General features: G+C 53.1%; 1 protein-coding gene across 1 annotated transcript in view; it reads left to right on the forward strand.

Annotated features, from left to right (window-relative positions):
* The first annotated feature begins 2820 nt into the window (after positions 1-2820).
* Dagla (diacylglycerol lipase alpha) overlaps positions 2821-19219 on the forward strand; it is a 58920-nt gene continuing 42521 nt past the window's right edge. Inside the window, exon 1 of the mRNA XM_052190165.1 lies at positions 2821-2921. The gene's annotated coding sequence lies outside the window, so the exon portion shown is untranslated. The remainder of the gene's footprint in view (positions 2922-19219) is intronic.

Genomic DNA, 19219 nt, shown 5'->3' on the forward strand with positions numbered 1-19219 from the left:
CGTCCTCCTCCTCATCCATTCAGAACCCTGCTGTCTCCAGTGATACCAAGCTGCACCAGGCCAGAATGTCCTCTGAGGAAAAGCCAAACATGGCATCGGAACCACACCAGGACAGAGCCCAGAGAGTATGTGTTCAGAGCCAGCTGCCCTTCCTGGCTGTTCCTTGCCACGGGTCTCAGAAGGAGGAGTAGAAGGGCCAGGCAGACGGCTCCTCTGGCAAGGTGCTTAGCAAGCCTGTGACTTGAGTTTAGATCCCTGGCACTCACGTAAAAAGCCAGGCCTGGTGGCACATGTGGAAGCAGAGGCAGGAAGATCTTTGTGACTTTGACGTCAACTTGGTCTACATAGTGAGTTCCAGGATAGCCAGGCCTAAATAGAGAGGCCTTGTCTGGAAATGGCCCAGTGCCAGGGAGACAGAGACAGGAGGACCCCCAGTGCTCACTAGTCAGACAGTCCAGCCAATCAGTGAGTTAGAGAGTCCTGGTCCAGTGACAGACACTGTCTCAAAGAATAAGATAGATAAGGTAGACAGTAACACACACATTCACACACACACACACGCAGAGAGAGAGACAGAGAGAGAGAGAGAGACACAGAGAGAGAGACAGAGACAGAGACTCAGAGTCCCTATGCATTGCCACTGAAGGCCTCGAAGGATTAAGACTTAGGCCAGCCTGCTAGCCAAAAGAGACATGGACAGAAGGCAAAGGGGAGTAAGGGGTCAGAGAGGTAGGAAGCCATGGATGCCTTCGAGGAGGTCAAAACCAGTTGCAAAATTAATGCCTGCAGTGTCTAGCTGTGTTTCCTTGTTCCTCACTCACATTAATGAATTCTAAATAATTAAGTAATACCCTTTGTCTGTTTGGGGGTTGGTGATTGTACCCGGGACTTCACATATGCTCAAAATAGAACACTCAGTGTTTAGTGTCTAATGGTAATGATCAAGATTAAAAACACTTTTTCTTACCTTTCCCTTTCCCCTTTCCCCCAGTTTCACAATGACAGTTTCCCAAACTTTCACATGCACAGAGATCCCCTGAGGGTTTTGTAATCAAGCTAAGATCCTGGGTCTGAGGTTCGGAATTTCTAGTAAGCTTCTCTATGGCATGGCGTATCACAGACCCAGCTGAGAGCGTTCAAAGGTTATATGAGTCGTAGTGAATAATAATCCTGGTGTGGAATGACCTACATGGGAGTCAATGATGCAGCTGACCAAGAACAGGACATCACCTTGAGGATCCCAGTAATATTAGCCTCCCACATTACAGACTGTCAGAACTGGTTTGGTGAGCGTTGGATACATGGGGAGGATGATGATGATGATGATGATGGTGATGATGATGATGATGATGATGTGTGGTGTGTGGTGTATGTGTGTAAGGAACTTGTGTGGTTTCCAGTGTGCTGGACAGCTAAGGGGGTAGACTGTAGTAGACTATCTAGGGATGGCCACACAGCCATGCTTTTTCCATTGGGAACTTCTATGAGTAAGGAAAAGGGCTGATTTTGCAGAGTACTTTCTGCCTGGCATAAGTTGATCTACCATGACTCGCAGGACCCTTTTTGAAGCACAAGATAATATCTCTGACTGTGTGGTTGGAATGAATCATGACAATCTAGAGATAAAGTCCCCGAACTGTAACCAAGGCCTCCCCAGATTTCTGTACTTTCTGAGACATCAAGAGCTCCTCTTCATGAATTCTTGAGCTGCCCGTATTTGTTCTCACCATCCATTTTCTTTACCTCAGCCAGAGCTTATCTTTGCAATAACCATAGATGATACCCAGTCGACTGGAGAGGGGCTGAACTCTGCAACCAAGAGAGGTCTGTCCTGGATTCGGGGTTTCGCTTTCAGCCAGATGTCCACCTATGGCCTCCATGCCTACAGAGCAAGAGTCAATCGTCCTGATTTCTCAGGATGGCGACTGGGCCCAGGAAACATTTTAGAAGCTTTTCTGTGTTACTCGCCTTTTGTCCTCTCCTGTCTTTCTGCTGGACTTTTGAGACTTGCCTGATTGCACCATCATGACCTTTAGAGCCGCTCTTCCCCATGACCCTCTGTGCAGCTGTGGCTCTCAGCTTAGACCCCGTGTCTCCCGCCGTGACCTGATATCTTTAAGGGGACGCCTGCACCCACCCACCCACTCCCCAGACCAACCCAGCACACCAGCATAGCTGTGCCCTGCTAAAAAGCAGCTTTCAGGAAGGCGACTTGAGCGACTTGAGCATGGCTGGATGGGCGTGTGTGAAGGAGAACAGGAGGGGCGATCTTCTTCATTTACCAGAAAATCAAAATTGATCAAACTCTCCTTTTGCTGTCAGGCACTATGCGGGTTGTTGAGGAGGGTGGGAGTAGGGGAAGGAGAGGACATAGATAAAGATGTGTCCCAACTCCTCAAGACGCTGCTAGGTCCCCCGTAGGAGGTGGAACCCATCTCTCTCCTTTCCTCCCCCCAAACAAACCAGTTCTCCGGTGATCCTACTTGCTATTTTTCATCTCCCACGCTAAACCCTGTCACGCGGGACCTGAAGGAGGAGAACCCAAGAAGCTACCGTGCCCCTGTTCAGTGCCCGCGGTCCAACCCCTTTCGTCTGCCCACGGAACCCCCGTGGAGGCCTCAGCCCCGCGCCCACCGCCCCCACGCGCGGGGATCCGGGGCTCCGCCACCTCGGGCCTGCGCGCCTCTCCCCTCCCTGGCGCTAGGGGGCGCTGCCGCCCCACGGCCGTCGCCATGGTCACCGCTGGCGGCGGAGTGGGGTTTACGTAAAGGACGCAGCGTCCCCCGGGGGGCGGAGGCGGCCTTCGCGCCGGCGCCGGCGCCCTGCGGAAGCAACGTTAGTGAATAGGGGCCTTGGGGAGCCCAGGATGGAGGTGGCGGTCGCAGTGGCCGCGGCGGGCCGAGCCCTGCGGCGGGCCGGAGGTAAGGGGGCCCGGGCCGAGCCCCGGGCGCGGGAGCCCTGCAAGCGGGGTGGAGGGCTGGGCAATGTCCATTGCGCGCGGTGGCCGGTCCGACAGGTCCGCGGGCGGAGGTGCGGCTGCCACGCGCGCCCGTGGCAGGTGTGAGGTCCGCGGAGCCCGGGGCCACCGGCTTGGGGATGGTGACACACATGGCACGGGCGTGGGCAACGTGGATTCAGCATGGGCAGCGAGATTTTTCCCGGCGAGGGTGTCAGAAGACTCACCCCCGCCTTGGTGTAGCGGTGGCCGCCCAGGTGTGAGGAGGGTTCACCCTCTGTACAGGAGGGCGATGCACGCAGCTGGTGCTGGTGGGTGGCCAGCTGGTGCTGGGCCGTGATGGTGCGGTGGGCATGGGTGTGAGAAAGTGCTGCCATTGCTTGGATCTTGGCATGGTTCTGGCCTTGAGTTTGACATGGTTTGGAGTGATGGTCCTGGGGGCTTGAAGAATCAATGTCCTGGCCATGACTAGTGGCTCCGGCCCAGCTGTGAGAAATGGCCTTGGCTTAGAGCGCACTGCTCCGGAATGACTAGCACTGTGAGGGAAGACTGGTAGCTCTCAAACCCTGGTAGACATGAGGGTAAATACCCACAGAGAGATCAGTAGGGCAGTGTCTCTGTTATCTCAGCTTTAATGACTGTTGGTATGCTGGCCTGGGGGCAGAAGGCTGGAAGAAGGTTGGTGTTCTTTATGATGGATGAGGATAAGAGACACCATGTGTCTACCATGAGGTTCTTGGTTGCTGTCCCGGGTAGAGCCCTGCCCAGGTATGAACCTGTACCTGGCTCCTGGGTCCTTCCCATTTTGGGGAAGATGGGAGGAATAGGTGGTTCTCGCTGGTGGTCCTTGTTTCTGACTATACAAGACCCAGAAAGGTGTGGAGAAGAAGTAGCCCATGACTGTAGGTCAGGGGACCATGTGGCTCATCTGTTGTCCCTGGGCCCTCCCTTTCACTTGGTTGATGGAGATGCTACTGGTTTCTGAGAGTTGTATCTTTTCGGGCTGCGTGGAAGATGGTTCTGTGGCTACTAGGAGTGTTTGGAGATTGCATAGATCCTAACCAGTCTTCCGAGAAGCTTTGGAGAAGGTTCCCCTCTCTCTATCTCTCTCCTTCCCTCCCTCTTCCCTCCCTCTTCCCTCCCTCCTCCTCTCTCTCCTTCCCTCCCCTCTCTCCCCTCTTCCTCTCTCTGCCTCTCCCCCTCTCTCCTTCTCTCAGTGCCACATGATGTCCTGCTTCACAGAGCATCAGTGTGCAGACCCCTAGAGATGCTGAAGAAGACTTCAGGATGTTTTAGGGGAAGGCACAGAAATATAAGCAATGAGCTGGGCTTTTCATGGGAAGGGTGTTTCTGCCAACATGGGTGCTTGGAGAAGCCTCCCTCATCTGAGGGAACGGAGTTAAGTTCCCCGAAGCTGGCATGTTGTCCACTGTGTTTAGAGCCAGATGACTTGAATTCCAGTCTTGGTTATGTGACCTTGAGCAGGTGTTGTTATCTTTAGGAGTCACTCCACACAGTGGTCCCGGTGGTCACAGAGAGTGAAGGAGATTGCGCAGCATGGAGGATTCTATAAGCAGCAAGAGGCTATACGAAGGTCAGGGATTCCCATCAGATAAAGAGACCAGGTCAAGAGACACAAGGTGGTCAGAAATGGAGGCACGGAATGTGACTGGGGAGGAAGGGAGCTGTAGGTCGAGGGTTTGTCATGGGCAATTAGAGGCCCAGAGTATACATGCTCCTGGTGTGGGGGGTGGGATCTATTGACACTGTGAGTCAGCTACTGAGCTGGAACCAGGCCCTGGGTCTCCTGAGGACGGTTCTGGTTCTGGACTTGGCCATGACAAGTGTATCGTTCGGCTGGAGTGGCCCCCACAGGAGGAAGCCCTTTGCTTGGGCTGCACACACACCTCATTATCTGGGAAGGTCTGGGAGGTGTCTGTGGCTGACAGATCTAGGGTATCTGTGTGGGAGGGAGACTTGGAAAGTGTATTTTCTCCTGAGAATTTCCCTTGGTTCTGAGAATGGGAGTGGGTAGCAGTCGTGTCAGCATTCTGGAGACCATGGCCTAAAGAAAATGAACTGGGTCAGGGTGCCTACCGAGTGGGCTCGGAGCAGGCGGTCCTGCGGGCGCAGCTGAGGCTGTATGGCAGAGGGATGGGGGACAGTGAATGCCTTCGACACATGGAAGAGGAAGAGTGGATGAGCATCCTTAAGGGGTTTCTCCAAGGCTGGATAAACATGGCGAGAAATCCCAAGACATCTATCCTGATGTGATTCAACTCTGGCTGAACACCCTTTCCAGGTGGGGATGGTGAAGGGAACTGTACATTGCCTCATTTTTGGCCGTTATCTCTAGCATCCTGTGAGTGCCCGCCATGACCAACGACTCACTGCAAAAGCTTGTTCCCTGAGGTACAAAGTTTTCGGTCCCATGTCCAAGCTGCAGTGTTGAACCACAGGTCGAAGGTGTGGTGAGCTGACTTTTTCATGCTAGGGATTCGCTCTGTCCCAGTAGCTGCCACTTAGGCACAGCCTGGTGTGGTGAGTGTTCTCTTGGTAGTTCCCAGGTTGGCATGAGGGGTGCCCCTGGCTATCGGCATGCTTCCTGCACAGCCTTTCTACCTCCCAGGAGGAAGTCCTTGGCACTTGACCTCCTGCCTGGAAAGCGCTCTGTCAAACAGAGCTGTCACGGAGGAAGCCTTCAGTCCACTTACACCCCCTCGATTGCCCTCCACACCTCCGTCGGTGTGCTCTGATTTGTGGCTCAGCCTCGTGGTTTGGGGCTCCCAGGGTCCCTTCCAGCCACCCCTTGCCATCTGCTTGGGATGCTGGGACTCTGCACAGTGGGGCTGGGCAGCAGGTGGGATAGATCAGAAGATGCTGAGAGGAGGAGCTGGCCTCTGTTCCCCAACGCAGGGCTGAGCTTTCTGTGCTATCCCCAGGGTTTGAGACTATTAGGGAGCCTAGCCAGGTGATCAGCTTGGTCCTAGATATTGATTTTTGACAAATCCATCAGAGGCAGGGGTCTGGTGACAGACATGGACATTGAGGGCAAGACACTCATTGGAGCTGAGGTTTTCAACTCCAGTCTTCAGTTTTACTCCTATTTTCTTTGTCCATGTTTCTCTAAAAATTGCTGTACTCAGCTCCTGGCATCCTTTCCTTCCTTGGCTCCATAAGTCACAATGCCCAGCTTCTCTGCCAGATGGGTGCCAGGGAATCCAGCATTACTGACCAGAGGTTATTGATCAGAGGAGGGAGCACCAGGTGAGCCTACTGCAGCTGAAGGTGTGGCCTGCTTTGGATAGCCACTCTGTCCCTTGCCTTCTCTTTCCCAGGTCAGAGTGGGGACCTCAGCATTCATCACCTGTTGGGCAAGCACTCCATCTGAGTTCAATTTCTCACCAGAATAGCATAACATTACACTCCAGCAGACTGGGCAACTAGCGCTTGGGGAAGCATCAATGAGTGTGTGGTCAGGGGAAGATAAATCTTTCAGAACCGCGGAATCCAGGACATCTGAGGATGTGGTTACCAGAGGCCAGGGCTGAAAAATGTTTATCTTGATTCTCTTTTTTCATACCGATACCTCTTTGAATTGGAGTGGATGGGGTCATATCTTCATGGGCATGGCTTTCCAAGACCCAGGGAGCTGATTTTTGGTGGGGACCGCATTGCTGCTAAGGAGCCCAGGAGAGATCATGTGGTAGGGACCAGTATAGACAGGGGCAAAGGTGCGGTTTTCATGAGGTGCTTCACAGGTTGTGGTTGGGGAAAGCAGGGCGGGGCTGTTTCCACCACAGCCCTGTTCAGAGAGTGCACATGTGTGGAGCCACGTGTGCCGCAAGTGTGTCTGTGGGAAGTGAGGGCTGAGGGGGTGTGAGCGCCTGGTGGCGTGGGAATTTGTGGGCTCTGGTGTCTGGCTGGCCTGGTGTCAGTGGGTGTGTGGGGTGGGGCTTTGCAGCAGGAGGAAGAAGTAGGGCCCAATGGGGGAGAGAGCCTTCTAGATTGGGCAGGATGGATGGGTGGGCTTCATGCTTTCTGTGATGGTGTCTGCTGAGGAGCCCTTCTGCTTTCTCAGGATTCTTTAGAAAGAGCCTGGCTCTCAAAGACCTACATGCATGTGACTGGGGAGTTTGAAGGGTGATTCACACCTGCCTCCTACCTCTTCCTCCAACACCTGGAAGTCCAATGGGGACAGTCCAGATAGTATCGTAGCCTGTGGATATTGTGTGTCTGGATGCCGAGGGCAGACATCTAGATTTCAGTACTGGTACTTTTCCACACCTTAGTTTCCTTATCTGTAAGACAGAGATAACAAACCTCTTATATGAATTTCACCCTATAAAGCCCATGGAGCAGAGATCACAATGGGAGCCAGGGAACATTTACCCAGTCAAGACTCTTGCTCTCTAGTCAGATTCTGTTCCATCAAAAAGCATGACATCCTGACCTGAATAGAACCAGGGAGGGGTAACAGGTTCCAATATCTGGTACAGAGATAGCAGGGCCATCCTGCTCTGGAGGAGTCTGTCTCAGTAGCACCCCTTCTAGGGGTGCTTCCATTGGATATGGAGGTCGTTACTTCTTCATTACCAGCTGTGGGTTGGAGTCAAAGAAGGTCATGAAGGCAGGTTGGGTACACTAGAGCAGAAGGTGTAGATTCTGCCTTCAGGAGGCTCGAGTTTCCAGAAGTGATGCTTCAAGAGGTTAAATAAGGGGAAGTAATTTAAATGCTGTGATTAAATGAAACTTGAACAAGGTCTTGGCTCTTAACCCAGGCTCTTTAGGACCAGTGAGAGGTTAGACCACAATAGTGGATGTGGCTAAGAAGGCCAGCAGGGTGCACTAGCCAGAAGAAACTAGAAGGGTAGGGAAGAGCTAGGTCTCCAGGACCACAAGGGTAGGGTCACAGGTTGGATTTACATCTATGTTAAGGATAGCCAACACTGAAATGACTTGCATAAGAATCTGGAGCCTGGGACCACTACCCTGGGAAGAGAAATCTGGCATGGGTACTGCGATGGGCAACAACATAGAAGGCCCAGAACACAGTGCTAAGAGCAAGATCAGGGCATCCCTGAGAAGCTAAGTAGAGACACAGAACCTAATGGAATGTGGAGGGCAGGCAGAAGCCACAAAATCTATGGGATGGATGTGAGAAGGGGCAGGAGGCGAGGCAGGAGGAGAGCCTGCGCAGGGCCTGCAGTCTCTTTCCCTTGTGACTTTGAGATAGTGGTTCCCAGCAGAGTGGCACCAGGCCAGAGTGTAATCTAGAGGCTATGAAGGATCCCCATGAGGTTGTTGACACTGTCCTTGTCTCTGAAGCCACCGAGAGCTTCTGCCGTTCCTAGCACTTACTTCTAGCCTTTTTTTTTTTTTTTTTAAATAATTTTCTCACCAAATTACCCCTTGAAATTTCGCCTGCCTGAGTTCAGCCCAGGAGGTTACTATTCTGGGAAGTTTCATCAAAATCCTTTTAGCGTTGGAGAGTTCCAGGCTGGGGGCTGGGTCAGGGGAGAACAGGGCTTGTCTGCACTTGTGTTTTTGGGGGCCGTTTCCAAGAGCATCCCTTCACCTAGAAGCCTTCCTGGCCAAAGAACTGTTGTATCTCTTTGGGGCCTGAGAAAAGTGGCCTTGGCTATGGAGGCTGAGATAGGACTCCCATACTAATTCATCCCCAGGAGGCTCTTGTCACGGTCTCTCATGGAGCCATTTAATTAATTTATGATTGATGTTCCTGGACTCACTTGTGGTTAATTCATTATTGATGTTCCTTCATTATGTACCATGCACCCTGCACCTCCCCCTTCTCGTAGCCCTGGCAGACAGGCCACGTGAGAGGTGGGCTCCGTGGACTGTGATTTTGTCCCTCTGGGAACAGGACTCTATGCTTGACTTTTGTGAAACTTTTTGTACTTGGAGTCTGAGAAGATACCAATGCGTGTGCGCAGAGGGATTTGCTTTGCCACAAACTAACAGGAAGGAGTTGAGTGTGGCAGTACACAGCTGGAGGATCATTGAAAACTTGCGATCAATCTGTTCTACATGGCAAGATTTAGGGTATCTAGGGTTACTTAGACCCCACCTCAAAGCAACCACATAAGTAATAACAACAACAGCTTCCATCGCATGAGTGACAGCTTGAGAGACAGAGGATCTTGCCTTGAAGCAGGTGTCCCCTTCACTCCTCCATCCCTGTAAGCTCCATCTTACTGGAGGCTTGAGGAGGTTACGTCACCTGCTCAGGTAACATAAGCCACCAGGTGGGGATCAGGGTTTGAACAGGTTGAGTTCATTGTCCCAGGCCAGCCCTGCCTCTCTCCCAGACTCCACACAAGGCTCTTCCTACAGGAAGCCTTTCTTCATGCCCCACTGAGCTGTGCTCTGTCTAGACAGTCCTAGGAGTCTGCATGGCTCCCTTTGCTGGCCCTTGCTTCTTTGAAAGTGAGGAACTACTATGTAACATTTGCTGGGCAGAGATGCCAGCACCAGGCATCTGTCAGTTCCTTAGTTCATTTCACCATCACCACTCCATGGGCAGGTAGCACAAACCCTTTTTATAGATGATGTTTCAAAATTTGCTAAAGGTTATTCGGTTGCCAGATTTAAGGGTGTTTAAGTCTCCTTGGGATTCCCCTCCACCACCTCTATCAGTCGAGTATGTTGTGTTTATCAAACAGCACATCCCTGTGTCTTGTCTGCCCAGGGCCAGGCCCCACTTTTGCTGTGAGAACCAGGAGTGCCCATTTCCATAGGGTGGATACTCTTGAAGATGTAAACTATGCTGAGCTGGGCCTGGATTCTGTTCCTCTTTGCTGGGCATCTATACATAAGTTATTCGTCAGTTCTGAGCTTCAGTTTTCTGTTTGTAGTTCAGCAGTAAGGGTATCTATACTGGCTGGCCCATGTTGAAAGGTGATGCTGGGAGAAAAGGGGCCCAGGGAAGGAAGACACTGGGCTAAACAACGGTTAGGATTGCCTGTGAGGGTTGGCAGGCAAACCAAGAGTGCTTAAGGCTGGACACACAAACTCAGGATAAAGCATGGATACTCACTGCCTCCTACTCACCCCCCCTCCCCGACCTATACTCACCCCCTCTCCTATACTCATCCCCCCTCCACCCAGACAGGCTTTGAGAGAATCCTGTGGCTTGACAGCTGTCAGGAACTTCAGAACCCCGTGGTGCCATGAAAGGGCCCTGAGAAAGGTCACCAGTCCTGTCCTGAGAAGTACCTGGGCCCTGGTCGTAGGAAGTGCAGAGTGCGCTCCAGGGTCCTAGGGCCTGCTTCCCCTGTCTCCATGTGTATTCTAACTAGGTCCTTTCAGGCTGGGTTTTGTAAGGAAGAGGGATAGTTTGCCAAGGAGCCACCTAGATCTCTTCTACCCCACCCTCCTAAAGCATGCAGAGGTCTGGGAAAGAGGTGAGCCCTGCATCCCGGAAGCAGGACACTGTGTGACTCTCCATGGCAGGGTTCCCAGGGCCTCAGCTAGGAACCCTCTGCTTTCTCATCAGCTCTCTCCAGCGCCCATCAGCTCAGTGCCTGGCAGGGGCTCTCTCAGGAAGTCCACAGGGCTCTGCACAGTTCTGCACTGATCCTCCCAGAGCCCCAGAGCAGAGGACTGACTTGTGGGTGGGGGCAAGGCAGGCCTGGCACTGCTTGTTGGAAATCTGTGGCCAGGCTGCCGTTAGGTGACGATTCGTTTAACTTCCCAAGTTTCCGCCTTCTGCAGGCTGGGATTACATCAGGCCCCCCTGGCACGCCCTACAGCCTACTCCCACTTCTCATAGCTCTTTCACTGTCCTGGGACAACTGCCCTGCTGCAGTTTCTCTGCAGGCTAAAGACTGGCTGAGCAGTCCTGGGCTGGTAGCTGAGGGAACAGTTCCAGTCTTTGCAGCCTCAGCTGCAGGGGCCTGGAACTCCCACTCCCCTGTGCTTCATGCTCTTCAGAGACTGCCGGTCTCTAGAGCACGCCACCCATGTCTACTCCTGGTTCATCTTCTCTGCTTTTAAATAACACAGGCCTTCAGACATGGACTCTACCTAAAGACAGAGCTTCCCTGTAGTACACTACTGCGTGGGTGGGTCACATGAAGTCTCTCTCTCTCTCTCTCTCTCTCTCTCTCTCTCTCTCTCTCTCTCTCTGTGGTGTGTGTGTGTTTCCCTCCTTCCCCCCCCCAAAACAGGGGAAGGGGTCTCTGCTGGAATGTGGCACACTGGTATCAAATGACACCTCTTGAGGAGTTCCTGCCCAGAGCCTAGAATGATGGTGCGCAATGCTGGTTAAGTGCTCTCAGTAACTCTCATGATCATTTCTCGCCATTGTTCTGTCAGCCAAGGCCTGTGCGAAAGCTGACAAGACCCCCTTTTACCCAGTGCTGTGCTTCCTCTGAAGCTAGATGACCCCAGACCCTTCCTCAATGCAGGTCACGCCCCTTGGGCATCCCACCCTGCCAGCATCTGGACCTCTTCTCCAGCCCAGCACTGTTTGGCTGGTCCCCCCTGGAGTCACTCTGCTCACTTCCCCGCCTGCACCTGCGCTGAAGCCAGCCTTCCCAGCCCCCAGTTCCCTTTGGTTCCTCTCCTACTTTGGTCTGATTCCCTCTGGCACCCCTTCCATCCGGCTCTTGCCTTTGTCTAATGATTGTCTCCTGAGGCCTTCGGGAAAGCCAGTTTCTCTCAGAGCTCCTGTAAGCAAAGTTTTGTGGCCCCTCTGGCCACCCTGGGGCTGTAGGATGATGGATGATGGTCTGCAAACCAGATGGGGCTTCACAGCATGGCCCGGCCGCGCCAGCTTCCTCAGTGGCTGGACGATGAAGTGAGCCCAATTTGTTGGCACCACAGCATGCACTCTGAGGCTCGAAGTCCCAGGCAGAAGCCCCCTCCGTCATAAAGCTGTGAAGGAAAAGGCCAGGAAAGCTCACTGTGCCTGGGACACCAGCCACCGTTCCCCCTTGCTGAGTCAAGGAATTTTTCTCAAGGTTCCTTTCAGTTTGGGCCAGGCTGCTGATAGAGGTCATCATCAAACTGAGCTCCTATGCTTTGGACTTTTAAGTGGAGCTGGGAGGTGTAAGAGGAAAGTCACCAGATTCGTCCTGGTTAGTGGCTGACACATGACACATACTCCCTGGTATCCTTCCAGACCCAGTTCCCAGTTCAAAGTACTCCAAGCTCAGGGTCACGTTTAATGCAGAGTGTTGGCAGATTTTGTGGTGTGGACACTTCTCCCCTTTGCACTCAAGACTGTCCCATGGCACCTAGGAGGACCGGTGAGTGCTCCCCAGAACCTCAGCTTCCTTGGGATGTCCAGGAAATCTGTTAGAAGCCACATCTCTGCTGCCAGTCAGTGTGGTTCCTATTCTCAGGGAGCCACATCTGCCTACTCATCCTGCCTGCTGCCCTCATCTCCCCCTGGGGACTTTGTGAGCCCCTGGATAGCCATCCTCCTTTTGGACACCCCATTGCTGAGAAGACCAATCTCCTGCACTCCCAGGAAGCCCCAGGCCTCCTGTTCCCCATGTGTAGGCTGAGTTGTCATTTGTAGCTGCTCAGCATCCCAGCCCTGTCCTCCTCAGACCCCACACCTCCCTGGCCTTGGCAACGCCTTTCAGGCTCGCACAGGATGGTTGCTCTCACCCCGCATGCCCCCTGCCAGTGCTGTTGAGCTGTTCCAGATTGTTCTCCTTGCCGCCTGCCTGCTATACTATGCAGTTTAATAAACAGGCTAATGGAGGCTCTGGGCACCTCAGGAGCCGCCTTCTCTGTTTCTTGGTCCCTTTAGAGAGCCTGTCCCCTCCCTTCCCCAGGTGAACCCCATTCAGCAGGCTTCTGGGAGCGGTAACTAAGCTGGGCGCCCAGCCCACCACCTGCTCAGTACTTTATAAAAGTTTAGCCTTAATGGTGTAATGAACTCCCATCATACAGCAGCTGGAGCAGTGCATCCTGGGATGTATAAATTATAGGAGCCCTCTGAAGTTGTAATTGGAAATGGCAGCAACTGGAATGTTGAAAGAGGCCGGCATCATTGGGCTGAGCAGGGCTATTCTCTACTTCCTTTCAAAAGGCACACAGAACTGGGTCTGGCTGCGAAGAAAGAATGTCCTCAGACCAAACTGAGCTCCTGGTTCCTCCGCCCCAGATCCTACTTCCTGTCCCCAGCTGTGTCTGCAGAGACTGAATACTTTGGAGGCAGGACATCCAACCTGGCTCTGAGCTGCAGACAGCAAGCACAGTGGGCCAGGACGGAACAGGGCTCCAGACAGACAGCGGGGGTTGGCTACAGTTCCGCTGACCAGGGAGGGCTGCAGAGCTGTTGCTCTGACTTCCTCTCTGCTGCTGTGACCATGGCGTGTAACTGGGCCACAGCCTGATCTATGAAGTGGATCTAGAAGTCCCTGGGGAGGACTGAGGGCTCTGACATGGAGTTCCTGCTGCAGCTTCTGGGTCCTTAACCCTAGAGTGGGCATGACTGGACCTCTGAGAACACTGAGAGGAAGACATGGAATGCACTCTCTAGCTGCTTGTCCAGGACTGGGAATGGTGCTACGGTGACACTCACCTGTCACTAGGGGGCTTGGTTGATATAGGCTCTAGCTCAGGCCAGATGGACCCCGTCTGTGTTTCTAATAAGCTGAGAGTTTAACCTCCAATGGGCTGTGGCTGGTCCGTGGACCATGCTTTGAGTGGCAAAGGCACAGTGTGTGAGTATGTTAGTGAGTGTGATGATAGTGGTGACACTGCTGAGGACTTACACAGGCACTTGCGTTGATACTGGTTAGCATTCTGGAATGTGGCCTCACCCTGGAACAGACAAGAGAGCTGACTGTTACTTGATACAGAGCACCACCATCGTCTGAGTTCTCTGAGCTGGTACCCAGGATGTAGGGAGTGGCCAGCACTGGATGCACAGTTTCTGCATGCTTAGATGGCAGCCCAGTTGGGGCCCACTCTCTAAGTCAGGGTTCCTCTTAACACATTCTTGGGCCCCACCTTCAACTCACAGATTCAGAATGCTGGGTGGGGAAGTGGGAGGGGCACTGGGAATTTGCATTTCTCTGGCAGCTGCTATTTCCTTCTGCACATCTCTGGGAGTCACTACCTGAGAGCTGTGGGAAGGGGAGGACCACTCATGGCTCCTCAAACACAAGGGAGTAGAAAAGCTTCCCTTGTCAAAAAGACAGGATCTGGCAGGGTCCTGTCACCGAAGCCTGGAGTCCAGAGGTGTATTCCCAAGCTTGCTTCAGAGGTTTCCTCACAGCAGGAAGAGGGAAACGGAGGGACTTGGAGAATAATCAGCCGCAGTTCTGCTGTGTTGAGGAGAGGGGGTGGCAGTAGACACCATTTGATAGCACAGGTCACTTTTTCCGGATGCCTGAAGAAAAGCGGTAGATACAGAGCAATGGCCATGTGCGATAGTTACTTTTCCCATAGCTGTTTTAAGACACTGGACAGCCGGGCGCTGGTGGCGCACGCCTGTAATCCCAGCACTCTGTGAGGCAGAGGCAAGTGGATTTCTGAGTTCGAGGCCAGTCTGGTCTACACAGTGAGTTCCAGGACAGCCAGGGCTCTACAGAGAAACCCTGTCTTGAAAAAAACCAAATCAAAAAAAAAAAAAAAAAAAAAAAGAACGAAAAAGAAAAAAGAAAAAAAAAAGAAAGACACTGGACAAAGACATCTCAAGGAAGGAAGAGGTTACTGGCTCACAGTTCAAGACCAGCATGTCAGGGATTTCACTGCAGAAAGAGCCTGAGGCAGCTGGTTACATTGTATCCAGAGTCAGAAAGAGCAGAGAGAGAAAGAGAGAGAGAGAGAGAGAGACAGATGCTGGCGTTCCGCTTACTGTCTCGGTTTTATTTAGTCTGTGACTGCAGCCCATGGAATAGTGCCACCCACAGCTAGAGTGGGTCTTCCCACCTCAATTAACCCAATCCCCAAACTCTCATGGGCATGCCCAGAGGTTGGTCTCCTAGGTGATCCTTGATTCTGTCAACAGTAACCCTCATACACTATATTTGGACAGAGAAAAACAAAGGACTAGATGGTTGTTCATAGTTAATTTTCCTAGTGGGATGGGGGCAGCTTCTGGTTCTTTTATTGTTAGTGGTGGTGGTTTCTGTTTTCTAGAGAGAACATAATTTCGTAGGAAGGAAAAAAATGTGACATAAACACGTCTGGTCTAGGGTCCCAGGGACACAAGAGACTCAGCCAGCATGAGACAAGAGGCCCCTTGGCTAGTGGAAAATTCATCGCCTGTACTGTAGCACTCTGGCTGCAGTAATCTTGTCCAGATCCCCTTGTCTTCTCCAGGGCCTGGTGTTCCTTGTCGATTGTTTTGATCTGAAGAAAGTCTATACTTGCTTCTCTCTGTTTCCTGTAGTGATGGTAAGAATACCTGTCTGCTACACAGAAGAAAAGTGGGGAGAGAGACATCTAAAAGGCCCCTCATGCTAGGCAGTGATGGCACATGCCTTTAATCCCAGCACTACTTGAGAGGCAGAGACAGGAGGATTTCTGAGTTCGAGGCCAGCCTGGTCTACAGAGTGAGTTCCAGGACAGCCAGGGCTATACAGAGAAACCCTGTGTCGAAAAACCAAAATAAATAAATAAATAAATAAATAAATAAATAAATAAATAAATAATAAATAAAAGGCCCCTCACCCCCAGTTTGCAAGGCTCCAGGGGTACAGCTTATTTTCCATCAGGTACCCCCAAATAAACTCCAGAAACTGGGCTCATAGATTGTGCTATGGAGGTAAGGGTTGAGCAAATGAGGCTTGAGTGGCATTTCTGACAGGGCAGAACCCAACGCTGTGTGATCTCGGCTGTGGCAGTGACGTCCTTGGGCCTCAGCTTTGACTGTAGATTATGAGGACAGAGGAGCCTGAACTTAACTCTAGCACCTCTTGCTCTGCTCTTTTGGTGAGTTCCAACTATACTGTCTGGTTTTCTAGGCAGTTTCAGTTGCCTGAGAAGACCCTCCTCTCTGTTCCAGCTGCTGGCCTTGTATCTCTGAGTGGTCGCTGGTCCCCTAGAGAAGGGCTTGATCTGGGCTGTCTCTGATATCTAGGCCTCCATGCCTGTGGGCCATAGTGATATGGTGAGTGAGGTAGGAGTCTTTGCAGACCCACTGACCACAGAGGCTCAGGGTGCCTGCCTAAGTGATCCTGGCCTGAAGGTTGGCACCCTGGATCACATGGGTGGGGTCAGAGCTCCCTCCAGAGTGCTGCAGCGCCTGGCTGTGTCTGAGTAAGGGCTCTCAGTAGCCCTTAGAGTTTTGAGCTACTGTTTTCCATCGAGTGGCTCAGTTCCAGGAGGGGTGGGGGTAGAAGAAAACTATTCAAGACATTTGTTTGAAAGACATTTAAATAAACCCAGGAGATGTATGTGACCACATGTTTCCAGGCTTCTTTCAAAGTAGTGGATGGGCTTCTGAATCTCTCCCCACCCACTTCCCTGTCCCGGAAGTGCAAGAGGCCAGGCTTTAGGAAGAATGAGAAAGGGGAAGCCCAGCAGGAGCTGACATCAAAGCTAGCGGGGCCCATAGAAGCCTAAATGGGAGCTTTCCCAGCTCAGCCCAGGCAACAGACAGCAAGCTCGTGGCCCAAGAAGCTGGGGAAGCTGGGGAAGCTGGGGAAGCAGCCCCGGGCCCTGTGTCTTCTCCAGTGTGCACCCCACATCCAGGAGCCCAGAGGAGGCTCGGCTCAGGGGCCTCCTTCTGGCAGCAGCAGCAGGCAGGAGAGTGGGCCCAATGCACCGTTTATCTCCTGCCTGCTCCTGGGGTGGATGGAGGGGAGGAAATATGAGCCAGACAGGCATCTGACCCTCCTGGATGCCTCCTCTGTCTCCTCACTGAGCACTGATCCCATCCCGAGGTCCCTGCAGTGTAACCCTCTACTCACCTGCCCACCTTGAGATGCTTTGTCAGTCTGACCAGAGAACTCCTAGAAGTTGGACTGTGGCCTCTCCGGAGGTCCTGCAGAGTGTGGCCAATGCCTCCTGGTCTGGGAACTCCCAGGCCATAGATCTTCTCTCCTGCCCTGGACTCTGTGCCCTGCAAGGCTGTGGGAGGAGCATGTTTAGAACATCATGGCTACCTCATTTCTCTTACCTAGGCAGAGGTAGAGGGCCCTCCCTATGTGAGTGGCAGACCAGAAGGGGATGGAGTTGTGAGTATGTGGGGGGGGGGGGGGCATCCTGAGGCAGGATATTCCAGCAATCTCTCCTAAATGGTCAGGCCAGTGACCTCCAGCACCAAACGGGCTGGTGGGTTTATAGGCCTGGTCATATCTCCTGTTTCTTCCAGAACAGGACATCTTACTGGGTCTGCCTGGTTCTCTTCTGGCCTCAGTTTTTGCTTGGCTTTAGTCTTACCTTCTGAAAAAGGGATGGTCTGGGCCTCAGTTCTCTCTCCTGGCTTGACAAGGAAGAAGTCCCTTAATAATGAGGTAGAGTACCCATCCCTTCATCTTCTGGAGTCATGAGGATGTCAGAACCCTAAAAAACATAGTTCTCAGAGGCCAGGATAGCTGCACTGGGCAGGAGTCATCAGGTTCCTCTCCACTACTGTGCCAAGCCTGAGGAGTCATAGGAGGCCATAGGAGGGCAGCCGTGCCCCTGGCCTACCTTTCAGGGCTGCCTGCAGTGTGACTTCCTCCTGCTCCACCTGCCTGGCTCCTCTCTCAGGGAGCAGGAAATGGGGGTGAGGGAACCCGGGTGTTCTTCTCACCCTCTGCGGGAGGGGCTGGATACCCCACTCATAGGTGTCAGCAGGCCTCTCCAGTGGTGGGTGCTGGCGCTGGGACTTCCCTGGCTGACTCACCCTGGGCCTATGTGCCTCCGCTGAGGCAGGAGCTGTGAACATATCTGTGTGGAGAGAGCAACTCACCCTCAGTCCCAGAATGGGGTGAAGGGATAGAGTCAGCACACCGCCCTGGGCAGGCCAAAGAGCTTGCCGCCCCTACCTCCCAGGATGAGACAAGTAAGACTCAGGTCTTGAGCATGGCTGCTCCTGAAGATTCCTGGGCCAAATGCCTTCCTTGCCTTGCCCCTACCAAGAGACTAGAGAATAGGAAAGCCATTGATTCAGAGGCACTTTCCAGACCCAGACAGGGCAGCCAAGCTGAGAATTGGGAGAGGCAGGAAGTGGGGTCAGCCTAGTGACCTAGTTGGGGGCCAATAACCCCTGGGAGAAAGGAGAATACTGTTGGCTCCCCTCCCCCCAGAAAAACCCACAGGTCCTGTGTACTTGATTCTCCCGACACCCTGAGCTTGTCCTCAGGCCTCCCCCAGCAGGCAATAGGACAGAGGTGTCGCAATCACAGTGCGGGGAGGGGCGGGGGAGGACTGAGCAGACAGCACTGGAGTGCACGGCTTGCTAGCAAGCTTGTGGGGGCGGTGGCAGCAGTGCTGCGTGGGGTGAGCTGGGGGGGGCTGGAGGGGGGATGTGCAGTTCTGAGTGACTAGCCCCAGAATCCCTGTCTTCCTGTTAGCAGTGGGAGAGGGCATCGCCCTGACTCCCAGGGCCAGAGGCATAGGAGATGGCTGCCGCTAGGATTGAGAGTTGGGACTGTGGCGTGTTTGGTCAAGACACTCATCCATCCAAGGCCTGGCCTTGAGAGAAACAAGTAGCGGTGCTGTCGCTCAGGTGCCAGAGCCAGGACCTCTGACAAGCAGGCTCTGAGTGCTCACAGCACATCTGAACCAAAAGGTGTGGGTTCCTTGTCCACAGGCACAGTGGTAGGGCATCCCAGGCAGGAGGGAGGCTGGCAAGCCCAGGCTTGAGCAGCCCTAAGCCTAACCTGGTCCTCAGCTCGGCCTACAGTGGGGAAAGGAGCACAGAGACTAAGCCAGCTGTGACCTAAGCAGGCAACATTCGTGGCCAGCATGAAGGAACACAGGCCCAGCTGGGATGGTTCTTCCCAGTGGGCTAGCCTAGTCTTGGACCTCCCAGGGGATCTCTTTAAAGAACATCGGTCAAGCTATTTGTATGGGGGCAGTGTGGCCCTGTGCTACCACACCGTGACGCTGTGCTGCAGATAGGAACGTGGGGCCAGCACTGCACCAGGTGGGGCAAGGCTGCAGGAACCCGGGGGAGCAGGGAGGGTTCCGGGTTTTCTTCCTACTTGCTGCTGAATTTGGGTGTCCTATGCTAGGTCTTTGTATCCTTGGTCTTCAGTGGTCTGGAAGGCTCCTTTTCATTGGGGTGTTCTGTTTAGTGCTACCGGAGCTCTAAAGAACCGTCAAGGGGTCAGGCAGTGACGA

The sequence above is a fragment of the Apodemus sylvaticus genome, chromosome 1 (genome assembly GCF_947179515.1).
Source record: "Apodemus sylvaticus chromosome 1, mApoSyl1.1, whole genome shotgun sequence".
Taxonomy (NCBI): Eukaryota; Metazoa; Chordata; class Mammalia; order Rodentia; family Muridae; genus Apodemus; species Apodemus sylvaticus.